Source organism: Lemur catta, unplaced genomic scaffold (genome assembly GCF_020740605.2).
Source record: "Lemur catta isolate mLemCat1 unplaced genomic scaffold, mLemCat1.pri scaffold_133_ctg1, whole genome shotgun sequence".
In the NCBI taxonomy this organism is placed as follows: domain Eukaryota; kingdom Metazoa; phylum Chordata; class Mammalia; order Primates; family Lemuridae; genus Lemur; species Lemur catta.
Genome location: NW_025423759.1, coordinates 75,241 through 96,586, shown reverse-complemented (window position 1 = coordinate 96,586; position 21,346 = coordinate 75,241). Strand labels below are relative to the sequence as shown.

At 54.3% G+C, this 21,346-nt stretch overlaps 4 non-coding genes and 5 pseudogenes across 4 annotated transcripts; all 9 read right to left on the bottom strand.

Annotated features, from left to right (window-relative positions):
- Positions 1 to 993: 993 nt before the first annotated feature.
- On the bottom strand, positions 994 to 1,125 carry LOC123629284 (annotated as a pseudogene).
- A 1,204-nt stretch (positions 1,126 to 2,329) lies between these two features.
- On the bottom strand, positions 2,330 to 2,448 carry LOC123629313. Its single transcript, XR_006732006.1, has one exon. It is a non-coding gene; the product is annotated as a 5S ribosomal RNA (ribosomal RNA).
- Positions 2,449 to 5,922: 3,474 nt separating this feature from the next.
- LOC123629348 lies at positions 5,923 to 6,054 on the bottom strand (annotated as a pseudogene).
- A 1,201-nt stretch (positions 6,055 to 7,255) lies between these two features.
- LOC123629312 lies at positions 7,256 to 7,374 on the bottom strand. Its single transcript, XR_006732005.1, has one exon. It is a non-coding gene; the product is annotated as a 5S ribosomal RNA (ribosomal RNA).
- Positions 7,375 to 10,848: 3,474 nt separating this feature from the next.
- LOC123629347 lies at positions 10,849 to 10,980 on the bottom strand (annotated as a pseudogene).
- A 1,200-nt stretch (positions 10,981 to 12,180) lies between these two features.
- On the bottom strand, positions 12,181 to 12,299 carry LOC123629311. The gene has a single exon (XR_006732004.1). It is a non-coding gene; the product is annotated as a 5S ribosomal RNA (ribosomal RNA).
- Positions 12,300 to 15,773: 3,474 nt separating this feature from the next.
- Positions 15,774 to 15,905, bottom strand: LOC123629346 (annotated as a pseudogene).
- A 1,200-nt stretch (positions 15,906 to 17,105) lies between these two features.
- LOC123629310 lies at positions 17,106 to 17,224 on the bottom strand. The gene has a single exon (XR_006732003.1). It is a non-coding gene; the product is annotated as a 5S ribosomal RNA (ribosomal RNA).
- Positions 17,225 to 20,698: 3,474 nt separating this feature from the next.
- LOC123629345 lies at positions 20,699 to 20,830 on the bottom strand (annotated as a pseudogene).
- Positions 20,831 to 21,346: the final 516 nt, after the last annotated feature.

The window sequence follows — 21,346 nt, the reverse complement described above, 5'->3', positions numbered from 1 at the left end:
AGTTATAAACCCTGTTTAAATTTGATTATTTATTAATTTGGGGGAAATGATTAGTTTGGGGGCTCTGTGTCCATCTATCGAGGAATACAGTATAGCCTCTCCATCGATTTGGGCCATCATTTATGTTTGTTACTAAGTTTTCCATCTAAGTTGGCACGTTTTTCCCGTAGGTGCTGTGTAGATTCTCTGTGACTTTGACTGTGATCCTTTTTAAAAATTGCATTCATTATTGTGTATTTGCTAGGAAATAAGAAATATCGAAACTATCGATTGAACGTTGATTTCATGTAGAGCTGTCTTGCGGGACTCACCTAGGCTTTCTACAGGTCTCCCATGCCTAGGGGCAAACAGTGTATTTTGAGAACCGTAGGAGGTGAGGACAATGAACGAGGTGATTTTTCCTTTCCCACCTATTATTAGTGTTTTCCCTTGTTTTAGTGTGTATTTTAGAGCGTCTGTTGCAGTATTGACCAGAAGAATCTCATTATCAACACCCTGGTCTTGCTCGTGACTTTCCAAAGAATGTTTTTACTTCTGAATCCTTAAGACTATTTTCTAAGGATTTAGACTTTTGAAAAGAGTTTCCAGATGTCTTCTCTTCTGGATTCTTAAATTATTTTATCGTGAACGAATGGCCAACTGTTCAGATTCTATTCTTCTGCATATATGGATAGGATCAAATTTCTCCTCTCATAGGGTAACGTGGTCGTCTACTTGGACAACCTTAGAATTTGTCCTGAATTCAGAGCCGGTCCGTCAGAAGTTCCGGAGGCCCGGACCTGCGGCAGGTGTCTGAGGGGCGACAGCCTCGGGGACTGAGCCTCCACATGTCAAACCTGACCCTCTCTCCAGGGGCCACGGGACAGGGTCCGGGCCGGCCGGGGGCGGGAGCCGGGGCGGGCGCGGAGGGCGGAGGGGCCCCGGGCCACCCCACCCCACCCCACCCCCGTTTCCAGCCCAGGGGGGTGGGACAGAAAAAGAGGCACAGCAAAAAGCCTAGGGCACCCGGTATTCCCAGGCGGTCTCCCATGCAAGTACTAACCGGGCCCGACCCTGCTTAGCTCCCGAGATCAGAGGGAATCGGGCGGGCGGGCGCGTTGCGTTCGGGGTGGTATGGCCACAGAGGCCGGCGGCCGCCCCCGGACGCCTCAAGAGGCCGAGCTGCTGCTACGCGTCCCTCCCTGCCCAGTCGGGTCCCTCCCGCCGCCCTGGCCCTTCGCTAGCCCACCTGCCCCTATGGGGGGGCGGGCGCAGGCGGAGCCTGACGGGTCTCGCGCGCACCCCCCTGCCCCACCCGAACCGCGGAGGCACCGCCGTCGCACATCCCAAGGAGCAGACCCACGGGCACGCGCGCAGGGACAGACTTCCACGCGTGGGGGCGGAGGGCCAGAGCCCGAGAGTGCGCGCGAGAGGGCCCTCCGCCGCCTCGCGCCAGGGCACGGCGGGGAGGGGCTTGCGGGCAGGGCCAGGACAAGGAGGCAGGGCCGTGGCTGCCGCTGGTCCTTCACCCGGAGGTCCTGAAGACGTGCAGTGTCCCCCCCACCGCGCCACCCCACCCCCGTCTGGGGAGGACCGTTCTGCCCCGATTCCCGTCAGGGCCTGCGTGTGGCAGCAGGCCCCGCGCGGGGGCGGGGCCGGGGGCGGGGGGCGGGGGGGCCAGAGCCGGCTATCCTGTTGCACCGTGGGGTGGGGTTTGGGGTGGGTTGCCACGGGTCGGGGGGCCGGTGGGTCGTTTGGGTTTGGGTGGGAGTGCTCCGCGTGTGTCCTCTCTGCCCGGGTGGCCGGCGACTTGCCCTGTGCGGTGCGCCGGTGTGTCTCTCGGGAGCCCCGGCGGCGGCGAGGAGCCCGCCCGGCGTGAGGCCCGGGCCCGAGGCCCGGGTGTGCGGCGGAGAGGAAGTCCACGGTGGGCTGGGGGTCCGGGGGCCCAGGGCACGGTTTGCCGCCGTGGGCTGTCCCGCGCCGGGTGCAGGGGATGTCCCGGAGTGCGGGGCGGGGCCGGAGAAGAGACCCAGCGGCACTTAGGGATCCCGCCGCCCGGCCCGGCCCCGTGTGGGGCCCAGGGCTGGGGCTCGGCTGCCGGCCGAACGGAAGGGCTGGGACGCTCTGCTGCTGCCGCTGCCGCCGCCGCCGCCGCCGCCGCCGCCGCCGCCGCCGCCTGGCGGTGCTGCTGCAGCGGGGGAGAGGGGAGGAAGGCCCGGGCGGGGGCAGCGGGCCGCGCCGGGGGGCCGGGGGCCGAGCGCGAAAGGGGGGGCGGGCGCGGAGCGCGGGGGGCCCCCCACCCCCCCCCGACCCCCCACGGGCCGGCGGGCGGGACAAAAGAAGAGGCAAAAGCCTACAGCACCCGGTATTCCCAGGCGGTCTCCCATCCAAGTACTAACCAGGCCCGACCCTGCTTAGCTTCCGAGATCAGACGAGATCGGGCGCGTTCAGGGTGGTATGGCCGTAGACGGCGGCGGCCGGCCCCGGACGCCTCAAGAGGCCGAGCTGCTGCGACGTGGCCCTCCGGGCCCAGCGCCCCGACCCCCACCCCCGACACCCCCGCGCCGTCCTGCAGCCCCGTAGCCTTCAAAGCCTTGCTCGGCAGCTGCTACACAGCACAGAAGCAACACTTTGCCGCAGACACATATACAAATCACAGCAAAAATCAAAGACTCAATAGGACATCTCTTCAAAGCACGGAGGACACAAACGGGAGGACAACGTGTGACTTGTCAGATTCTACAGACGGCAGGAGCCCACATGAAGGCTCAGGGAAATATTCCAAAGGAGTGGGACATGGCTCCGAGCTCCCCGGACATGAGCAGACTGGCTTCGGCTGACAGCAGCTCTTAGATTGTCACAGTGGAGCCAGGAAAGTAGAAAGTTCCTTCCTCGCCTTTCCTGCTTGGCGCAGTAGCAAGTAGTCCACGGTGATACGGTGAATGGATACGATTATTGTGTGGCATCACGCAAAGAGCGAATGCTGTGGGTGTCTTTGAGAACTGGGAATTTGGGTGTGAGAGAAAGAGGTGAAATCGATAAAGTATAGAGTAAAAAGCCTCTAATTTCTCAGTTTCCATTTGGATTCTCAGTGTAAGCTCAATGTATTTTTCTTTAGTTTTTTAATCTAATTCTATTTTATTGTTTAGTTTTTAGTTGTTTCCCATGGAAAGTGCTGAGAAATAGGTGCAAACTCAACAGCAGTGCATTTCACCAGCATCTAGGTCGTGGTCTCCACAAACCATTGTTATTAAACGGTCCTAAGACTTACTGGAGACATAGGCTGACTTCAAGTCTGGGGCGGGAAATGGACGCTTCTTATGCTGGGAAGCGTGGATGCTATGACATCCAACAGGACGAGGGTCACGTCAAAAGACACAGGAACCAGAATGAGTAGACTCCCGTTTGCCAAACACAGGACAGTCTGATCACCAGTAAGTATAATAATTGCAAGATATCGAAACACATTAAATATGCTTAAATCCACGATTACACCCCTCACAGCGGCAAAACTGACTCGGGTCACTGTGGACAGCGGTAGGAAACAAAGGGAAATGGTGACAGCCGGGGCCGCCCCCAACTAGTTGGGATGTGTGGACACTCTTTCAAAAGACATCTCAACCCATCACCATGTATGCACTGTATTTGCACTGGATTCAAAGAAACTGAAGTGAGTGTATGTGTCTCAGGGAAACGCAGACATCGAGTACTTGCTGTTATCTCTAATACGGTTAAATGTTTAGATGGAATAATGTGGCTGTGATTACACTGAAAAAGGAAAGAAAGCCTCCACCTTTGATAGAAACATATTGACCCTTTATCGATGGAGGGATATTACTAAGGGGATCATGAACTTAAGGTAGGAGGGGTATAAAAGAAACAAGATCTGGCTGGCCAAGGGTTGGTGATTTCTTGAGTCAGGGTAGTGAGTATGTATTCTACTATTCTGTCTGGTTTTGTTTCTATTTCAAATTTCCCATAATAAAAAAGTGTCAAAAGATACCACGAAGAGGGTAAAAAACAAGCCGCAAACAGGACAAGGCATCTGTAGCGCATATACTTGGCAAGATATTACTATTACAGAATATCTATGTGTAATATGCTTCATACGCATTTGGCACTGTATCCTCACTATTAATCAGGGAAATAGGAAATAAACATTGAAGCAAGGTGTAGTTTCAAACTCACCAGATTGAGGAAACTTAAAAAACCGATCGCTGTGTTGGCTGGGAGGAAAACTCTTACCCACACCCTGCTGATACGGGAGGTGAAGTGATAGAACCATTTGGAAAACAATGTAGCATAAATGGATATGAATCCACACTGGCGTCATTCAGGAGCAAGCGTATTCTCTGAGGAGCACGTACCAGAGAGAAGATAGGGCACGTGTGACCAGGAATCGTCTAGGGTAATACTCACGGGAGCCCTGTGTACACGGACCTAGTCAAAGATCGGATAAAGATATTTCAATTGCTTCGTGCAGTGCCATTCTATAGCAGTGCTGATGAACTGCAGCTTCCTGTGTCAGCAAGGAGTATTCCCCAAACAGAAGGTTTCCCCTGGCACACAAGTTACCCAGAATGCATCCACAATGGTTCCACATGTATTATATAAACTGTGAAAATAACAAACTACCTCAATGAGACAGTCCTATAACAGAGAGCAAAAACTTTAAAAGGAAAAGCAAGCAAAATGCTGACAGTCGAGATGGGATTTGTTGGGGAGAAGTGTTTCTTTGGTTGCATGCCTTCAGGAAAAGATACACAGCGGCTTGCGACCTATGAATAAACTCCCAGTTTTATAAGGTGAGTGGTAGAGTTTTGGTACAGTTAACTCGATTTAATCTAATAATAATAATAATAATAATTATTATTATTATTATTATTATTATTCAACATGTCCATTTCCCTAATTAAAAGAAAAGGAGAAAGAAACAGATTGTAAGTTTCTAGTTATAAACCCTGTTTAAATTTGATTATTTATTAATTTGGGGGAAATGATTAGTTTGGGGGCTCTGTGTCCATCTATCGAGGAATACAGTATAGCCTCTCCATCGATTTGGGCCATCATTTATGTTTGTTACTAAGTTTTCCATCTAAGTTGGCACGTTTTTCCCGTAGGTGCTGTGTAGATTCTCTGTGACTTTGACTGTGATCCTTTTTAAAAATTGCATTCATTATTGTGTATTTGCTAGGAAATAAGAAATATCGAAACTATCGATTGAACGTTGATTTCATGTAGAGCTGTCTTGCGGGACTCACCTAGGCTTTCTACAGGTCTCCCATGCCTAGGGGCAAACAGTGTATTTTGAGAACCGTAGGAGGTGAGGACAATGAACGAGGTGATTTTTCCTTTCCCACCTATTATTAGTGTTTTCCCTTGTTTTAGTGTGTATTTTAGAGCGTCTGTTGCAGTATTGACCAGAAGAATCTCATTATCAACACCCTGGTCTTGCTCGTGACTTTCCAAAGAATGTTTTTACTTCTGAATCCTTAAGACTATTTTCTAAGGATTTAGACTTTTGAAAAGAGTTTCCAGATGTCTTCTCTTCTGGATTCTTAAATTATTTTATCGTGAACGAATGGCCAACTGTTCAGATTCTATTCTTCTGCATATATGGATAGGATCAAATTTCTCCTCTCATAGGGTAACGTGGTCGTCTACTTGGACAACCTTAGAATTTGTCCTGAATTCAGAGCCGGTCCGTCAGAAGTTCCGGAGGCCCGGACCTGCGGCAGGTGTCTGAGGGGCGACAGCCTCGGGGACTGAGCCTCCACATGTCAAACCTGACCCTCTCTCCAGGGGCCACGGGACAGGGTCCGGGCCGGCCGGGGGCGGGAGCCGGGGCGGGCGCGGAGGGCGGAGGGGCCCCGGGCCACCCCACCCCACCCCACCCCCGTTTCCAGCCCAGGGGGGTGGGACAGAAAAAGAGGCACAGCAAAAAGCCTAGGGCACCCGGTATTCCCAGGCGGTCTCCCATGCAAGTACTAACCGGGCCCGACCCTGCTTAGCTCCCGAGATCAGAGGGAATCGGGCGGGCGGGCGCGTTGCGTTCGGGGTGGTATGGCCACAGAGGCCGGCGGCCGCCCCCGGACGCCTCAAGAGGCCGAGCTGCTGCTACGCGTCCCTCCCTGCCCAGTCGGGTCCCTCCCGCCGCCCTGGCCCTTCGCTAGCCCACCTGCCCCTATGGGGGGGCGGGCGCAGGCGGAGCCTGACGGGTCTCGCGCGCACCCCCCTGCCCCACCCGAACCGCGGAGGCACCGCCGTCGCACATCCCAAGGAGCAGACCCACGGGCACGCGCGCAGGGACAGACTTCCACGCGTGGGGGCGGAGGGCCAGAGCCCGAGAGTGCGCGCGAGAGGGCCCTCCGCCGCCTCGCGCCAGGGCACGGCGGGGAGGGGCTTGCGGGCAGGGCCAGGACAAGGAGGCAGGGCCGTGGCTGCCGCTGGTCCTTCACCCGGAGGTCCTGAAGACGTGCAGTGTCCCCCCCACCGCGCCACCCCACCCCCGTCTGGGGAGGACCGTTCTGCCCCGATTCCCGTCAGGGCCTGCGTGTGGCAGCAGGCCCCGCGCGGGGGCGGGGCCGGGGGCGGGGGGCGGGGGGGCCAGAGCCGGCTATCCTGTTGCACCGTGGGGTGGGGTTTGGGGTGGGTTGCCACGGGTCGGGGGGCCGGTGGGTCGTTTGGGTTTGGGTGGGAGTGCTCCGCGTGTGTCCTCTCTGCCCGGGTGGCCGGCGACTTGCCCTGTGCGGTGCGCCGGTGTGTCTCTCGGGAGCCCCGGCGGCGGCGAGGAGCCCGCCCGGCGTGAGGCCCGGGCCCGAGGCCCGGGTGTGCGGCGGAGAGGAAGTCCACGGTGGGCTGGGGGTCCGGGGGCCCAGGGCACGGTTTGCCGCCGTGGGCTGTCCCGCGCCGGGTGCAGGGGATGTCCCGGAGTGCGGGGCGGGGCCGGAGAAGAGACCCAGCGGCACTTAGGGATCCCGCCGCCCGGCCCGGCCCCGTGTGGGGCCCAGGGCTGGGGCTCGGCTGCCGGCCGAACGGAAGGGCTGGGACGCTCTGCTGCTGCCGCTGCCGCCGCCGCCGCCGCCGCCGCCGCCGCCGCCGCCTGGCGGTGCTGCTGCAGCGGGGGAGAGGGGAGGAAGGCCCGGGCGGGGGCAGCGGGCCGCGCCGGGGGGCCGGGGGCCGAGCGCGAAAGGGGGGGCGGGCGCGGAGCGCGGGGGGCCCCCCACCCCCCCCCGACCCCCCACGGGCCGGCGGGCGGGACAAAAGAAGAGGCAAAAGCCTACAGCACCCGGTATTCCCAGGCGGTCTCCCATCCAAGTACTAACCAGGCCCGACCCTGCTTAGCTTCCGAGATCAGACGAGATCGGGCGCGTTCAGGGTGGTATGGCCGTAGACGGCGGCGGCCGGCCCCGGACGCCTCAAGAGGCCGAGCTGCTGCGACGTGGCCCTCCGGGCCCAGCGCCCCGACCCCCACCCCCGACACCCCCGCGCCGTCCTGCAGCCCCGTAGCCTTCAAAGCCTTGCTCGGCAGCTGCTACACAGCACAGAAGCAACACTTTGCCGCAGACACATATACAAATCACAGCAAAAATCAAAGACTCAATAGGACATCTCTTCAAAGCACGGAGGACACAAACGGGAGGACAACGTGTGACTTGTCAGATTCTACAGACGGCAGGAGCCCACATGAAGGCTCAGGGAAATATTCCAAAGGAGTGGGACATGGCTCCGAGCTCCCCGGACATGAGCAGACTGGCTTCGGCTGACAGCAGCTCTTAGATTGTCACAGTGGAGCCAGGAAAGTAGAAAGTTCCTTCCTCGCCTTTCCTGCTTGGCGCAGTAGCAAGTAGTCCACGGTGATACGGTGAATGGATACGATTATTGTGTGGCATCACGCAAAGAGCGAATGCTGTGGGTGTCTTTGAGAACTGGGAATTTGGGTGTGAGAGAAAGAGGTGAAATCGATAAAGTATAGAGTAAAAAGCCTCTAATTTCTCAGTTTCCATTTGGATTCTCAGTGTAAGCTCAATGTATTTTTCTTTAGTTTTTTAATCTAATTCTATTTTATTGTTTAGTTTTTAGTTGTTTCCCATGGAAAGTGCTGAGAAATAGGTGCAAACTCAACAGCAGTGCATTTCACCAGCATCTAGGTCGTGGTCTCCACAAACCATTGTTATTAAACGGTCCTAAGACTTACTGGAGACATAGGCTGACTTCAAGTCTGGGGCGGGAAATGGACGCTTCTTATGCTGGGAAGCGTGGATGCTATGACATCCAACAGGACGAGGGTCACGTCAAAAGACACAGGAACCAGAATGAGTAGACTCCCGTTTGCCAAACACAGGACAGTCTGATCACCAGTAAGTATAATAATTGCAAGATATCGAAACACATTAAATATGCTTAAATCCACGATTACACCCCTCACAGCGGCAAAACTGACTCGGGTCACTGTGGACAGCGGTAGGAAACAAAGGGAAATGGTGACAGCCGGGGCCGCCCCCAACTAGTTGGGATGTGTGGACACTCTTTCAAAAGACATCTCAACCCATCACCATGTATGCACTGTATTTGCACTGGATTCAAAGAAACTGAAGTGAGTGTATGTGTCTCAGGGAAACGCAGACATCGAGTACTTGCTGTTATCTCTAATACGGTTAAATGTTTAGATGGAATAATGTGGCTGTGATTACACTGAAAAAGGAAAGAAAGCCTCCACCTTTGATAGAAACATATTGACCCTTTATCGATGGAGGGATATTACTAAGGGGATCATGAACTTAAGGTAGGAGGGGTATAAAAGAAACAAGATCTGGCTGGCCAAGGGTTGGTGATTTCTTGAGTCAGGGTAGTGAGTATGTATTCTACTATTCTGTCTGTTTTTGTTTCTATTTCAAATTTCCCATAATAAAAAAGTGTCAAAAGATACCACGAAGAGGGTAAAAAACAAGCCGCAAACAGGACAAGGCATCTGTAGCGCATATACTTGGCAAGATATTACTATTACAGAATATCTATGTGTAATATGCTTCATACGCATTTGGCACTGTATCCTCACTATTAATCAGGGAAATAGGAAATAAACATTGAAGCAAGGTGTAGTTTCAAACTCACCAGATTGAGGAAACTTAAAAAACCGATCGCTGTGTTGGCTGGGAGGAAAACTCTTACCCACACCCTGCTGATACGGGAGGTGAAGTGATAGAACCATTTGGAAAACAATGTAGCATAAATGGATATGAATCCACACTGGCGTCATTCAGGAGCAAGCGTATTCTCTGAGGAGCACGTACCAGAGAGAAGATAGGGCACGTGTGACCAGGAATCGTCTAGGGTAATACTCACGGGAGCCCTGTGTACACGGACCTAGTCAAAGATCGGATAAAGATATTTCAATTGCTTCGTGCAGTGCCATTCTATAGCAGTGCTGATGAACTGCAGCTTCCTGTGTCAGCAAGGAGTATTCCCCAAACAGAAGGTTTCCCCTGGCACACAAGTTACCCAGAATGCATCCACAATGGTTCCACATGTATTATATAAACTGTGAAAATAACAAACTACCTCAATGAGACAGTCCTATAACAGAGAGCAAAAACTTTAAAAGGAAAAGCAAGCAAAATGCTGACAGTCGAGATGGGATTTGTTGGGGAGAAGTGTTTCTTTGGTTGCATGCCTTCAGGAAAAGATACACAGCGGCTTGCGACCTATGAATAAACTCCCAGTTTTATAAGGTGAGTGGTAGAGTTTTGGTACAGTTAACTCGATTTAATCTAATAATAATAATAATAATTATTATTATTATTATTATTATTATTCTTCAACATGTCCATTTCCCTAATTAAAAGAAAAGGAGAAAGAAACAGATTGTAAGTTTCTAGTTATAAACCCTGTTTAAATTTGATTATTTATTAATTTGGGGGAAATGATTAGTTTGGGGGCTCTGTGTCCATCTATCGAGGAATACAGTATAGCCTCTCCATCGATTTGGGCCATCATTTATGTTTGTTACTAAGTTTTCCATCTAAGTTGGCACGTTTTTCCCGTAGGTGCTGTGTAGATTCTCTGTGACTTTGACTGTGATCCTTTTTAAAAATTGCATTCATTATTGTGTATTTGCTAGGAAATAAGAAATATCGAAACTATCGATTGAACGTTGATTTCATGTAGAGCTGTCTTGCGGGACTCACCTAGGCTTTCTACAGGTCTCCCATGCCTAGGGGCAAACAGTGTATTTTGAGAACCGTAGGAGGTGAGGACAATGAACGAGGTGATTTTTCCTTTCCCACCTATTATTAGTGTTTTCCCTTGTTTTAGTGTGTATTTTAGAGCGTCTGTTGCAGTATTGACCAGAAGAATCTCATTATCAACACCCTGGTCTTGCTCGTGACTTTCCAAAGAATGTTTTTACTTCTGAATCCTTAAGACTATTTTCTAAGGATTTAGACTTTTGAAAAGAGTTTCCAGATGTCTTCTCTTCTGGATTCTTAAATTATTTTATCGTGAACGAATGGCCAACTGTTCAGATTCTATTCTTCTGCATATATGGATAGGATCAAATTTCTCCTCTCATAGGGTAACGTGGTCGTCTACTTGGACAACCTTAGAATTTGTCCTGAATTCAGAGCCGGTCCGTCAGAAGTTCCGGAGGCCCGGACCTGCGGCAGGTGTCTGAGGGGCGACAGCCTCGGGGACTGAGCCTCCACATGTCAAACCTGACCCTCTCTCCAGGGGCCACGGGACAGGGTCCGGGCCGGCCGGGGGCGGGAGCCGGGGCGGGCGCGGAGGGCGGAGGGGCCCCGGGCCACCCCACCCCACCCCCCCCCCGTTTCCAGCCCAGGGGGGTGGGACAGAAAAAGAGGCACAGCAAAAAGCCTAGGGCACCCGGTATTCCCAGGCGGTCTCCCATGCAAGTACTAACCGGGCCCGACCCTGCTTAGCTCCCGAGATCAGAGGGAATCGGGCGGGCGGGCGCGTTGCGTTCGGGGTGGTATGGCCACAGAGGCCGGCGGCCGCCCCCGGACGCCTCAAGAGGCCGAGCTGCTGCTACGCGTCCCTCCCTGCCCAGTCGGGTCCCTCCCGCCGCCCTGGCCCTTCCCTAGCCCACCTGCCCGTATGGGGGGGCGGGCGCAGGCGGAGCCTGACGGGTCTCGCGCGCACCCCCCTGCCCCACCCGAACCGCGGAGGCACCGCCGTCGCACATCCCAAGGAGCAGACCCACGGGCACGCGCGCAGGGACAGACTTCCACGCGTGGGGGCGGAGGGCCAGAGCCCGAGAGTGCGCGCGAGAGGGCCCTCCGCCGCCTCGCGCCAGGGCACGGCGGGGAGGGGCTTGCGGGCAGGGCCAGGACAAGGAGGCAGGGCCGTGGCTGCCGCTGGTCCTTCACCCGGAGGTCCTGAAGACGTGCAGTGTCCCCCCCACCGCGCCACCCCACCCCCGTCTGGGGAGGACCGTTCTGCCCCGATTCCCGTCAGGGCCTGCGTGTGGCAGCAGGCCCCGCGCGGGGGCGGGGCCGGGGGCGGGGGGCGGGGGGGCCAGAGCCGGCTATCCTGTTGCACCGTGGGGTGGGGTTTGGGGTGGGTTGCCACGGGTCGGGGGGCCGGTGGGTCGTTTGGGTTTGGGTGGGAGTGCTCCGCGTGTGTCCTCTCTGCCCGGGTGGCCGGCGACTTGCCCTGTGCGGTGCGCCGGTGTGTCTCTCGGGAGCCCCGGCGGCGGCGAGGAGCCCGCCCGGCGTGAGGCCCGGGCCCGAGGCCCGGGTGTGCGGCGGAGAGGAAGTCCACGGTGGGCTGGGGGTCCGGGGGCCCAGGGCACGGTTTGCCGCCGTGGGCTGTCCCGCGCCGGGTGCAGGGGATGTCCCGGAGTGCGGGGCGGGGCCGGAGAAGAGACCCAGCGGCACTTAGGGATCCCGCCGCCCGGCCCGGCCCCGTGTGGGGCCCAGGGCTGGGGCTCGGCTGCCGGCCGAACGGAAGGGCTGGGACGCTCTGCTGCTGCCGCTGCCGCCGCCGCCGCCGCCGCCGCCGCCGCCGCCGCCTGGCGGTGCTGCTGCAGCGGGGGAGAGGGGAGGAAGGCCCGGGCGGGGGCAGCGGGCCGCGCCGGGGGGCCGGGGGCCGAGCGCGAAAGGGGGGGCGGGCGCGGAGCGCGGGGGGCCCCCCACCCCCCCCGACCCCCCACGGGCCGGCGGGCGGGACAAAAGAAGAGGCAAAAGCCTACAGCACCCGGTATTCCCAGGCGGTCTCCCATCCAAGTACTAACCAGGCCCGACCCTGCTTAGCTTCCGAGATCAGACGAGATCGGGCGCGTTCAGGGTGGTATGGCCGTAGACGGCGGCGGCCGGCCCCGGACGCCTCAAGAGGCCGAGCTGCTGCGACGTGGCCCTCCGGGCCCAGCGCCCCGACCCCCACCCCCGACACCCCCGCGCCGTCCTGCAGCCCCGTAGCCTTCAAAGCCTTGCTCGGCAGCTGCTACACAGCACAGAAGCAACACTTTGCCGCAGACACATATACAAATCACAGCAAAAATCAAAGACTCAATAGGACATCTCTTCAAAGCACGGAGGACACAAACGGGAGGACAACGTGTGACTTGTCAGATTCTACAGACGGCAGGAGCCCACATGAAGGCTCAGGGAAATATTCCAAAGGAGTGGGACATGGCTCCGAGCTCCCCGGACATGAGCAGACTGGCTTCGGCTGACAGCAGCTCTTAGATTGTCACAGTGGAGCCAGGAAAGTAGAAAGTTCCTTCCTCGCCTTTCCTGCTTGGCGCAGTAGCAAGTAGTCCACGGTGATACGGTGAATGGATACGATTATTGTGTGGCATCACGCAAAGAGCGAATGCTGTGGGTGTCTTTGAGAACTGGGAATTTGGGTGTGAGAGAAAGAGGTGAAATCGATAAAGTATAGAGTAAAAAGCCTCTAATTTCTCAGTTTCCATTTGGATTCTCAGTGTAAGCTCAATGTATTTTTCTTTAGTTTTTTAATCTAATTCTATTTTATTGTTTAGTTTTTAGTTGTTTCCCATGGAAAGTGCTGAGAAATAGGTGCAAACTCAACAGCAGTGCATTTCACCAGCATCTAGGTCGTGGTCTCCACAAACCATTGTTATTAAACGGTCCTAAGACTTACTGGAGACATAGGCTGACTTCAAGTCTGGGGCGGGAAATGGACGCTTCTTATGCTGGGAAGCGTGGATGCTATGACATCCAACAGGACGAGGGTCACGTCAAAAGACACAGGAACCAGAATGAGTAGACTCCCGTTTGCCAAACACAGGACAGTCTGATCACCAGTAAGTATAATAATTGCAAGATATCGAAACACATTAAATATGCTTAAATCCACGATTACACCCCTCACAGCGGCAAAACTGACTCGGGTCACTGTGGACAGCGGTAGGAAACAAAGGGAAATGGTGACAGCCGGGGCCGCCCCCAACTAGTTGGGATGTGTGGACACTCTTTCAAAAGACATCTCAACCCATCACCATGTATGCACTGTATTTGCACTGGATTCAAAGAAACTGAAGTGAGTGTATGTGTCTCAGGGAAACGCAGACATCGAGTACTTGCTGTTATCTCTAATACGGTTAAATGTTTAGATGGAATAATGTGGCTGTGATTACACTGAAAAAGGAAAGAAAGCCTCCACCTTTGATAGAAACATATTGACCCTTTATCGATGGAGGGATATTACTAAGGGGATCATGAACTTAAGGTAGGAGGGGTATAAAAGAAACAAGATCTGGCTGGCCAAGGGTTGGTGATTTCTTGAGTCAGGGTAGTGAGTATGTATTCTACTATTCTGTCTGGTTTTGTTTCTATTTCAAATTTCCCATAATAAAAAAGTGTCAAAAGATACCACGAAGAGGGTAAAAAACAAGCCGCAAACAGGACAAGGCATCTGTAGCGCATATACTTGGCAAGATATTACTATTACAGAATATCTATGTGTAATATGCTTCATACGCATTTGGCACTGTATCCTCACTATTAATCAGGGAAATAGGAAATAAACATTGAAGCAAGGTGTAGTTTCAAACTCACCAGATTGAGGAAACTTAAAAAACCGATCGCTGTGTTGGCTGGGAGGAAAACTCTTACCCACACCCTGCTGATACGGGAGGTGAAGTGATAGAACCATTTGGAAAACAATGTAGCATAAATGGATATGAATCCACACTGGCGTCATTCAGGAGCAAGCGTATTCTCTGAGGAGCACGTACCAGAGAGAAGATAGGGCACGTGTGACCAGGAATCGTCTAGGGTAATACTCACGGGAGCCCTGTGTACACGGACCTAGTCAAAGATCGGATAAAGATATTTCAATTGCTTCGTGCAGTGCCATTCTATAGCAGTGCTGATGAACTGCAGCTTCCTGTGTCAGCAAGGAGTATTCCCCAAACAGAAGGTTTCCCCTGGCACACAAGTTACCCAGAATGCATCCACAATGGTTCCACATGTATTATATAAACTGTGAAAATAACAAACTACCTCAATGAGACAGTCCTATAACAGAGAGCAAAAACTTTAAAAGGAAAAGCAAGCAAAATGCTGACAGTCGAGATGGGATTTGTTGGGGAGAAGTGTTTCTTTGGTTGCATGCCTTCAGGAAAAGATACACAGCGGCTTGCGACCTATGAATAAACTCCCAGTTTTATAAGGTGAGTGGTAGAGTTTTGGTACAGTTAACTCGATTTAATCTAATAATAATAATAATAATTATTATTATTATTATTATTATTATTCTTCAACATGTCCATTTCCCTAATTAAAAGAAAAGGAGAAAGAAACAGATTGTAAGTTTCTAGTTATAAACCCTGTTTAAATTTGATTATTTATTAATTTGGGGGAAATGATTAGTTTGGGGGCTCTGTGTCCATCTATCGAGGAATACAGTATAGCCTCTCCATCGATTTGGGCCATCATTTATGTTTGTTACTAAGTTTTCCATCTAAGTTGGCACGTTTTTCCCGTAGGTGCTGTGTAGATTCTCTGTGACTTTGACTGTGATCCTTTTTAAAAATTGCATTCATTATTGTGTATTTGCTAGGAAATAAGAAATATCGAAACTATCGATTGAACGTTGATTTCATGTAGAGCTGTCTTGCGGGACTCACCTAGGCTTTCTACAGGTCTCCCATGCCTAGGGGCAAACAGTGTATTTTGAGAACCGTAGGAGGTGAGGACAATGAACGAGGTGATTTTTCCTTTCCCACCTATTATTAGTGTTTTCCCTTGTTTTAGTGTGTATTTTAGAGCGTCTGTTGCAGTATTGACCAGAAGAATCTCATTATCAACACCCTGGTCTTGCTCGTGACTTTCCAAAGAATGTTTTTACTTCTGAATCCTTAAGACTATTTTCTAAGGATTTAGACTTTTGAAAAGAGTTTCCAGATGTCTTCTCTTCTGGATTCTTAAATTATTTTATCGTGAACGAATGGCCAACTGTTCAGATTCTATTCTTCTGCATATATGGATAGGATCAAATTTCTCCTCTCATAGGGTAACGTGGTCGTCTACTTGGACAACCTTAGAATTTGTCCTGAATTCAGAGCCGGTCCGTCAGAAGTTCCGGAGGCCCGGACCTGCGGCAGGTGTCTGAGGGGCGACAGCCTCGGGGACTGAGCCTCCACATGTCAAACCTGACCCTCTCTCCAGGGGCCACGGGACAGGGTCCGGGCCGGCCGGGGGCGGGAGCCGGGGCGGGCGCGGAGGGCGGAGGGGCCCCGGGCCACCCCACCCCACCCCCCCCCCGTTTCCAGCCCAGGGGGGTGGGACAGAAAAAGAGGCACAGCAAAAAGCCTAGGGCACCCGGTATTCCCAGGCGGTCTCCCATGCAAGTACTAACCGGGCCCGACCCTGCTTAGCTCCCGAGATCAGAGGGAATCGGGCGGGCGGGCGCGTTGCGTTCGGGGTGGTATGGCCACAGAGGCCGGCGGCCGCCCCCGGACGCCTCAAGAGGCCGAGCTGCTGCTACGCGTCCCTCCCTGCCCAGTCGGGTCCCTCCCGCCGCCCTGGCCCTTCGCTAGCCCACCTGCCCGTATGGGGGGGCGGGCGCAGGCGGAGCCTGACGGGTCTCGCGCGCACCCCCCTGCCCCACCCGAACCGCGGAGGCACCGCCGTCGCACATCCCAAGGAGCAGACCCACGGGCACGCGCGCAGGGACAGACTTCCACGCGTGGGGGCGGAGGGCCAGAGCCCGAGAGTGCGCGCGAGAGGGCCCTCCGCCGCCTCGCGCCAGGGCACGGCGGGGAGGGGCTTGCGGGCAGGGCCAGGACAAGGAGGCAGGGCCGTGGCTGCCGCTGGTCCTTCACCCGGAGGTCCTGAAGACGTGCAGTGTCCCCCCCACCGCGCCACCCCACCCCCGTCTGGGGAGGACCGTTCTGCCCCGATTCCCGTCAGGGCCTGCGTGTGGCAGCAGGCCCCGCGCGGGGGCGGGGCCGGGGGCGGGGGGCGGGGGGGCCAGAGCCGGCTATCCTGTTGCACCGTGGGGTGGGGTTTGGGGTGGGTTGCCACGGGTCGGGGGGCCGGTGGGTCGTTTGGGTTTGGGTGGGAGTGCTCCGCGTGTGTCCTCTCTGCCCGGGTGGCCGGCGACTTGCCCTGTGCGGTGCGCCGGTGTGTCTCTCGGGAGCCCCGGCGGCGGCGAGGAGCCCGCCCGGCGTGAGGCCCGGGCCCGAGGCCCGGGTGTGCGGCGGAGAGGAAGTCCACGGTGGGCTGGGGGTCCGGGGGCCCAGGGCACGGTTTGCCGCCGTGGGCTGTCCCGCGCCGGGTGCAGGGGATGTCCCGGAGTGCGGGGCGGGGCCGGAGAAGAGACCCAGCGGCACTTAGGGATCCCGCCGCCCGGCCCGGCCCCGTGTGGGGCCCAGGGCTGGGGCTCGGCTGCCGGCCGAACGGAAGGGCTGGGACGCTCTGCTGCTGCCGCTGCCGCCGCCGCCGCCGCCGCCGCCGCCGCCGCCGCCTGGCGGTGCTGCTGCAGCGGGGGAGAGGGGAGGAAGGCCCGGGCGGGGGCAGCGGGCCGCGCCGGGGGGCCGGGGGCCGAGCGCGAAAGGGGGGGCGGGCGCGGAGCGCGGGGGGCCCCCCACCCCCCCCGACCCCCCACGGGCCGGCGGGCGGGACAAAAGAAGAGGCAAAAGCCTACAGCACCCGGTATTCCCAGGCGGTCTCCCATCCAAGTACTAACCAGGCCCGACCCTGCTTAGCTTCCGAGATCAGACGAGATCGGGCGCGTTCAGGGTGGTATGGCCGTAGACGGCGGCGGCCGGCCCCGGACGCCTCAAGAGGCCGAGCTGCTGCGACGTGGCCCTCCGGGCCCAGCGCCCCGACCCCCACCCCCGACACCCCCGCGCCGTCCTGCAGCCCCGTAGCCTTCAAAGCCTTGCTCGGCAGCTGCTACACAGCACAGAAGCAACACTTTGCCGCAGACACATATACAAATCACAGCAAAAATCAAAGACTCAATAGGACATCTCTTCAAAGCACGGAGGACACAAACGGGAGGACAACGTGTGACTTGTCAGATTCTACAGACGGCAGGAGCCCACATGAAGGCTCAGGGAAATATTCCAAAGGAGTGGGACATGGCTCCGAGCTCCCCGGACATGAGCAGACTGGCTTCGGCTGACAGCAGCTCTTAGATTGTCACAGTGGAGCCAGGAAAGTAGAAAGTTCCTTCCTCGCCTTTCCTGCTTGGCGCAGTAGCAAGTAGTCCACGGTGATACGGTGAATGGATACGATTATTGTGTGGCATCACGCAAAGAGCGAATGCTGTGGGTGTCTTTGAGAACTGGGAATTTGGGTGTGAGAGAAAGAGGTGAAATCGATAAAGTATAGAGTAAAAAGCCTCTAATTTCTCAGTTTCCATTTGGATTCTCAGTGTAAGCTCAATGTATTTTTCTTTAGTTTTTTAATCTAATTCTATTTTATTGTTTAGTTTTTAGTTGTTTCCCATGGAAAGTGCTGAGAAATAGGTGCAAACTCAACAGCAGTGCATTTCACCAGCATCTAGGTCGTGGTCTCCACAAACCATTGTTATTAAACGGTCCTAAGACTTACTGGAGACATAGGCTGACTTCAAGTCTGGGGCGGGAAATGGACGCTTCTTATGCTGGGAAGCGTGGATGCTATGACATCCAACAGGACGAGGGTCACGTCAAAAGACACAGGAACCAGAATGAGTAGACTCCCGTTTGCCAAACACAGGACAGTCTGATCACCAGTAAGTATAATAATTGCAAGATATCGAAACACATTAAATATGCTTAAATCCACGATTACACCCCTCACAGCGGCAAAACTGACTCGGGTCACTGTGGACAGCGGTAGGAAACAAAGGGAAATGGTGACAGCCGGGGCCGCCCCCAACTAGTTGGGATGTGTGGACACTCTTTCAAAAGACATCTCAACCCATCACCATGTATGCACTGTATTTGCACTGGATTCAAAGAAACTGAAGTGAGTGTATGTGTCTCAGGGAAACGCAGACATCGAGTACTTGCTGTTATCTCTAATACGGTTAAATGTTTAGATGGAATAATGTGGCTGTGATTACACTGAAAAAGGAAAGAAAGCCTCCACCTTTGATAGAAACATATTGACCCTTTATCGATGGAGGGATATTACTAAGGGGATCATGAACTTAAGGTAGGAGGGGTATAAAAGAAACAAGATCTGGCTGGCCAAGGGTTGGTGATTTCTTGAGTCAGGGTAGTGAGTATGTATTCTACTATTCTGTCTGGTTTTGTTTCTATTTCAAATTTCCCATAATAAAAAAGTGTCAAAAGATACCACGAAGAGGGTAAAAAACAAGCCGCAAACAGGACAAGGCATCTGTAGCGCATATACTTGGCAAGATATTACTATTACAGAATATCTATGTGTAATATGCTTCATACGCATTTGGCACTGTATCCTCACTATTAATCAGGGAAATAGGAAATAAACATTGAAGCAAGGTGTAGTTTCAAACTCACCAGATTGAGGAAACTTAAAAAACCGATCGCTGTGTTGGCTGGGAGGAAAACTCTTACCCACACCCTGCTGATACGGGAGGTGAAGTGATAGAACCATTTGGAAAACAATGTAGCATAAATGGATATGAATCCACACTGGCGTCATTCAGGAGCAAGCGTATTCTCTGAGGAGCACGTACCAGAGAGAAGATAGGGCACGTGTGACCAGGAATCGTCTAGGGTAATACTCACGGGAGCCCTGTGTACACGGACCTAGTCAAAGATCGGATAAAGATATTTCAATTGCTTCGTGCAGTGCCATTCTATAGCAGTGCTGATGAACTGCAGCTTCCTGTGTCAGCAAGGAGTATTCCCCAAACAGAAGGTTTCCCCTGGCACACAAGTTACCCAGAATGCATCCACAATGGTTCCACATGTATTATATAAACTGTGAAAATAACAAACTACCTCAATGAGACAGTCCTATAACAGAGAGCAAAAACTTTAAAAGGAAAAGCAAGCAAAATGCTGACAGTCGAGATGGGATTTGTTGGGGAGAAGTGTTTCTTTGGTTGCATGCCTTCAGGAAAAGATACACAGCGGCTTGCGACCTATGAATAAACTCCCAGTTTTATAAGGTGAGTGGTAGAGTTTTGGTACAGTTAACTCGATTTAATCTAATAATAATAATAATAATTATTATTATTATTATTATTATTATTCTTCAACATGTCCATTTCCCTAATTAAAAGAAAAGGAGAAAGAAACAGATTGTAAGTTTCTAGTTATAAACCCTGTTTAAATTTGATTATTTATTAATTTGGGGGAAATGATTAGTTTGGGGGCTCTGTGTCCATCTATCGAGGAATACAGTATAGCCTCTCCATCGATTTGGGCCATCATTTATGTTTGTTACTAAGTTTTCCATCTAAGTTGGCACGTTTTTCCCGTAGGTGCTGTGTAGATTCTCTGTGACTTTGACTGTGATCCTTTTTAAAAATTGCATTCATTATTGTGTATTTGCTAGGAAATAAGAAATATCGAAACTATCGATTGAACGTTGATTTCATGTAGAGCTGTCTTGCGGGACTCACCTAGGCTTTCTACAGGTCTCCCATGCCTAGGGGCAAACAGTGTATTTTGAGAACCGTAGGAGGTGAGGACAATGAACGAGGTGATTTTTCCTTTCCCACCTATTATTAGTGTTTTCCCTTGTTTTAGTGTGTATTTTAGAGCGTCTGTTGCAGTATTGACCAGAAGAATCTCATTATCAACACCCTGGTCTTGCTCGTGACTTTCCAAAGAATGTTTTTACTTCTGAATCCTTAAGACTATTTTCTAAGGATTTAGACTTTTGAAAAGAGTTTCCAGATGTCTTCTCTTCTGGATTCTTAAATTATTTTATCGTGAACGAATGGCCAACTGTTCAGATTCTATTCTTCTGCATATATGGATAGGATCAAATTTCTCCTCTCATAGGGTAACGTGGTCGTCTACTTGGACAACCTTAGAATTTGTCCTGAATTCAGAGCCGGTCCGTCAGAAGTTCCGGAGGCCCGGACCTGCGGCAGGTGTCTGAGGGGCGACAGCCTCGGGGACTGAGCCTCCACATGTCAAACCTGACCCTCTCTCCAGGGGCCACGGGACAGGGTCCGGGCCGGCCGGGGGCGGGAGCCGGGGCGGGCGCGGAGGGCGGAGGGGCCCCGGGCCACCCCACCCCACCCCACCCCCGTTTCCAGCCCAGGGGGGTGGGACAGAAAAAGAGGCACAGCAAAAAGCCTAGGGCACCCGGTATTCCCAGGCGGTCTCCCATGCAAGTACTAACCGGGCCCGACCCTGCTTAGCTCCCGAGATCAGAGGGAATCGGGCGGGCGGGCGCGTTGCGTTCGGGGTGGTATGGCCACAGAGGCCGGCGGCCGCCCCCGGACGCCTCAAGAGGCCGAGCTGCTGCTACGCGTCCCTCCCTGCCCAGTCGGGTCCCTCCCGCCGCCCTGGCCCTTCGCTAGCCCACCTGCCCCTATGGGGGGGCGGGCGCAGGCGGAGCCTGACGGGTCTCGCGCGCACCCCCCTGCCCCACCCGAACCGCGGAGGCACCGCCGTCGCACATCCCAAGGAGCAGACCCACGGGCACGCGCGCAGGGACAGACTTCCACGCGTGGGGGCGGAGGGCCAGAGCCCGAGAGTGCGCGCGAGAGGGCCCTCCGCCGCCTCGCGCCAGGGCACGGCAGGGCCAGGACAAGGAGGCAGGGCCGTGGCTGCCGCTGGTCCTTCACCCGGAGGTCCTGAAGACGTGCAGTGTCCCCCCCACCGCGCCACCCCACCCCCGTCTGGGGAGGACCGTTCTGCCCCGATTCCCGTCAGGGCCTGCGTGTGGCAGCAGGCCCCGCGCGGGGGCGGGGCCGGGGGCGGGGGGCGGGGGGGCCA